At 32.8% G+C, this 5,398-nt stretch overlaps 1 long non-coding RNA gene across 1 annotated transcript; it reads left to right on the plus strand.

Annotated features, from left to right (window-relative positions):
- The first annotated feature begins 3,039 nt into the window (after nt 1–3,039).
- On the plus strand, nt 3,040–4,004 carry LOC125505047. Its single transcript, XR_007281883.1, has 2 exons — nt 3,040–3,706; nt 3,770–4,004. It is a non-coding gene; the product is annotated as an uncharacterized LOC125505047 (long non-coding RNA).
- Nucleotides 4,005–5,398: the final 1,394 nt, after the last annotated feature.

Here is a 5,398-nt window from a genome sequence, read left to right on the forward strand (position 1 = left end):
GTCGCTTATAAAGCCTTTCGTTTTATTTATATAACATAATAAAAATACTTATGCGTGAGAAATCACAAGTCCAAAATATTAACACTTTCGAATGTTAAATACAAAATTGTTCGACAATATGAGCAGTACTAAAAAAGCTCGGCTTTGGCCCGCATGAATAATTAACATCTACTTTAATTTTTAGAGTTTGAAGTCATTTTAAATAATCAATTTGAATAATCAAATAAAAAACATCATTTAAATAAGTTTAGGGAAACGAGACATAATAATGGGAATAGGACAATAGAAGAAATATCGGATGAAGAGTTTTCCAAGCTTATAAACTGTAATTTTGGGCGATTAGGTAAATATCGAAGGTTTCTCTGTCTCCCTCCGACTACGGGTTCTTCGGGTCACAAGAATAAATTATCAGTTTTTGTTCAGGAGAAACATGCAAGCTAGCACCATATGCAATGCATTTTGTTTGTCCCTGAATTGAGTTGCTATTCTTGAGAAGAATTATCAACTATTATTTTAGAAAAATTAAAAATTACATCTGCTATACAGAAAAGTTTTATATTTGAACACGGTTGAATTTTCCGTTTTTGGACATTTCAATCAGACCGAAGTTATGACCGGAATATGTTCACAASTTAACCATAGTCAAAATCATTGGAAGCGTTCTATTAATACTATTAGTTGATAAATGTAATTTTAATATCTACATAATGAAAATGGACAAAAAACCAAGGCAAATTTTATTGCCAATTTACTTGGTAGCATTTTGAACTGCACAAGTCAATAGCTATAACACAAATATTAGTAAAATGTCAATAATATGTAAATCTATATATYGATCTGTGATAAATTTAAAATATTWAAATTCCATTTTATTTCTAGGCGATATTCGTTATAACTATCAACTGAGTAAAAAGTATGAATAACTTTTTGCTACTCTCTTAACAACACAGTGAGAACATTTTGACTAAAGTTCTGCTGTCTTTTAACCATAGAACAGAAACATTTAACAGTTGAAGCTAATGTTCGGTGGATATTGACCAACAACGTATATTGAGCAAATGCCGCAAAAGCTATAGAGAGTAGAATCTGCAAGATTAGAAAAGTAGAGCTGTTTATTTACAATTGAAAAAATCGTGTTTTTCTAAACTTATATAATATATTTGTAGTTTAAAGCTTAGAGAAGGCAACACAAGTTATGGCTCTATTTAATGTTACACTGAAAACGCCGCTAAAAGCTGAATTTTGAAGAATTTTTTTTCTCATCATATTTGCTTGAACTGTCCAACACGTATATTTCATATGTATTTTCAAAATTATCTTTAATTTACTCAATCACAATTTATCCAAATCAATAGTCTCTACCAATCAACAGTCAGAAAAAAATACTCCAAATTTGGGGCAAGAAATACACCAAACTCTTTAAATGTCTTCAAGCGATGGCCGTCTGATGTTCGGAACATGTTCAACTGCTCCATCCACCAAAATCTGCAGGTTTGCACTTTACAACCCCAACTTTTTCCAGAGCATTTAAAGCAGAAATACTGGCTGKGTATTTCTGCTTTAAATTATTAAAACACCCACTACTAATTTATTTTTACAACTAAATTGTTATGCCAGCAATAAGACAAGTTCTGTTACTGCTATTAAAAATTAATTCGTAAAATAGTTATATGGCGCCAGCCTTTACGTTGGTAGCAAACTTTGGAAATAAATTGATAGTTCTGTAACTTAAGTCCGATTCGGAGCCCGACTTTCGAGAATCAATTTGGATATAGTTTTGTAAGCCGGAATTCTAGATAAGACAAGAGCGCTGCAACTGGATGAAATTTTAATTTTAAGATTCTTGCGATGTACTCACTTGTATTGCCAGGTAAACTGCTGGTTCAATATTCCAAGTGATATAAAAAAAGTATTCAGAAAATTGGCATATAGCAGGTCATACTAAGGTTGGAGATGTGAATATATGGCTTTTAGTTTCAGAGTGTCGACATCATTCCACAGGAGCTTGCAACCATTATGGATGAAAAATTGATTTCACACAAGAAGCCAGAAAAAAAAATGAATATTTCCATTAAAATTCAAATCGCGAAACGTGGCACCATTAAATCCCATTCAAGTTCCCCATAATTGCACTCTGATCGATTGCTCCCCTCATTACAAACCAATAAGCATAAGGGTTGCCTTACGTTTTGACGGATATTTGAAAGCTTCTAAATTCTTTTAAAGCGGATCCGTTGGCAATAAGTCGAAAGCTAGCGATTCCGAACACGTACATCCCAAATGCCGAGGTCAATTTGTACAGCGAAAGATTATAAGAGCATAATAATACCATTGGCAAGTGACGGGTGCTGTTAATATTCGATCTTCAGGGGCGAAGGAAATGCCTGCTCAGAAAAGCGCTTGCCCTAATTCCGGAGGATATTTTTGGGCAATATAAGTATCGGTTAGTATCGGGAGATCTAAATAGTGCACAGTGATATGAACAAGAAAAAATGTTAACTCTGTAATTCCCAAACAAATTGATCCAACAGTGGATTATTCAGTTTATGATTATGTATATGCTGTGCCATTTGAGGTGTTAAATATTATATCTGCCGTCAATTTGAAACCTTTCCAGTCTTAATATCGTTCTTGCAGTAGAAAATATGAAAAATCGAAAAGACCCGCCAATTTTATTTGTAAGGGGGACACTTTAAAATAATATTTTTAGCCACCTTGTTTCAACCCTCTAGGGCGAGTAGATTTTCTTCGGGTTATTCAACGATTTTAACAGTGTAACCTGCTCTTCGAATCATTTGTATTCCAAGGAGGCTCAATACAATTGTTTTTGTTAAAAGTTTAATTGTCTCTACAAATTTGAAGTGCGATTATTCGAAACGCTCTGAACAAAACGCAACAAATTAGTAACTAATACAAAGAGAATTGAACGCCCTTTAAAAAGATGCTCCACTTGACCCACCTTCTTATTTAAGTTTCTAAGGATGACTTTTTTTCCTAGGGGGTTGAAATAAGGAGGCTAAAAATATTCATTTAAAGTGTTCCCCTTACAAATAATAATGACTGGTCTTTCCGATTTTTCATATTTTAAACTCCAAGAAAGATATCAAGGGCGAGAAGTTGACACCCGCTATACCTTTTTGTTCACAAATCGCAGTGATTCGTAGAGACAGAGGTAAAAGACTAAAAAACGAAGAAGGCTCCAATAACCAACCTGCAGTCAAACCTCACGTTTTTGTACTTATATTATTATGCTCACGTTTTATTATTTAAATATTTACACTGGTAAAATAGCCTTAATCAGCACTTTCAAGGCAACTTTGGTATATTTGGACTTTTAGATGTAAGAAGACAACCGAGTTTTCCTACTTTGTCGACACCTGACTCTCGTGTCGGTAGCCATGGTACCTCGTCGAAGGAAACTTAAAATTGAGTGTTAATCTTCCTAAAAATAAATGATTAGAACGCGAATGAAGAAAATAATCAAGTGTTGACAAAGTAGTAAACCTCTATTTTTTCGTTCCAATTTGTCGAAAATTCAAAACCTAAAGACTAGACTTTTAGATGCGGTTCATCAATACTTCAAATACTTAAATAAATAAAGAAAGTTAAATCTGGCGGATGATTTCAAAGTTGCAGAGGAGGCAAACATGTTAAAAATTGGTGCTAATAGCTAGTTCTAAAGATTACAACAAAATTGCAGAAGCAGGTGCGAAACTTTTGGATATTGACATATATTGATATATAAGAACCTGAGTTTATGTCTTTTCAGATTTGCAAAACTAAACTTACTGGCTGATAGAAAAATGTGTTCCTGCTGATGTCCATGAACATGAATTTATCTATACAATACATTACTGCAGAGTGGTCCAAGTATTCCTGAGCAAATATTTCTCAACGTCAGAAGGAAATGCATGCATTATTTCAGTGTTAGTTTATTTGTATCTATTATAATTTGCTTTAGTTGCTACGCCAATGCTGAACTGATCTGAACTTGAAAAACTGTATACACTTCTTTCAATTATGTAGGTGCTAGCTAAGTTTTATTTAAACTTCGTTGTTAGACTCATCGATTATTTTATAGTTTGTGTTCGTTCATTTCCTGATTCAATATTTTGTGTCTTGAACTACTGGTTCCAGCGATATTCGATATTCTGACCTTCCSGTGCTTAGACACAGCAAAATTATTATTATTATTATATTCATTATGCTGTGGCTCAGAAGTTAAATACCAGAAGTCAKAAATATACACCTGTTTAACTAGTAAATTAAATACGTTCAGAGAGCTCGAAAMTGTGTATTTCGTACCTTTWAGCAAACYTTATCTWATCCCTTTCGTYGATGACAAGATCAGACYATTCGGCTTGTTTTGAATTGAATGTTTTACMAGCTGRAACTACGATAATGCTAAATGRTCTTATTGCTTCAATATCAACTTAGGTTTAAKAYRMTWTMRACTSMWGTTYYWTSAACAGGCTGTTTTCATTGGCATATTGGCAGCATAATTTTGTAATGATTTCTAAAACTATTTTGGCCCCCTAATAATGTGGAATTAAAACATAAATATGTTGAAGACTTTGTGAATAAAAATTTATAAAAATAAAAATTTGAAGCGAACTAGCTGAAATTAAAATTMAAAYTCCTTTATCTATGTTAAAAAGATATAACTTTTACATACGTCAGTAATATTGATAAAATTAAATAAAATACAATTAATTAGATAAACTGATAAACACAGTGACAGATACGATCAGAGCGACAGACCAAACTCAGCCTTACATTGAACATCAAGTCAGGGTTCAAAAACCAATTGGTGAAAAACCAAAAGAAACTTTGGCAGCTATTCACACACAAAGCAGTAACTGGTTTAACTTCTGAAGTGCCAACTCATATTCATTCGCAGAATTCGTGGCAACATATATACATATTTACCGAACTCAAAAGATGATTTTCCACACCTGACGTGATGTTATCGAGTAAATCGTCACGGTCGTGCCCCTAGATTCTGAATATTGTTTAAATCACCTTAAATAAATGATAGCAAATAATACAATAAACTTTATCATATTTTCCAGACTGATAAAGAAATCGATGATAATACTTATTATTTATTATTAGACACATTTCTGCGATTAAATGCGAATTCCATGACACGACATGGGAATCATACAGTTTGTTATAAGATCTTAATTAAAAGTACACCGACAGAGCTCGAACTAATCGGTTTAGAAACCCATACACTATCTATATCTGAACCAAACCTAAATTGATAACAATTCCTAAGCTACTATAATTTACTTGTATGCAACATTAATCTAAATACGTTTTTGAGTCTTTAAATCCCCTAATCTGACGATTTAGGCAATGAACACAACCTATTTAATTTAGTCGTTTCTATCGT

Source organism: Dendroctonus ponderosae, unplaced genomic scaffold (assembly GCF_020466585.1).
Source record: "Dendroctonus ponderosae isolate FM_Combo_2020 unplaced genomic scaffold, Dpon_F_20191213v2 Dpon_F_20191213_655, whole genome shotgun sequence".
Classification (NCBI taxonomy): Eukaryota; Metazoa; Arthropoda; class Insecta; order Coleoptera; family Curculionidae; genus Dendroctonus; species Dendroctonus ponderosae.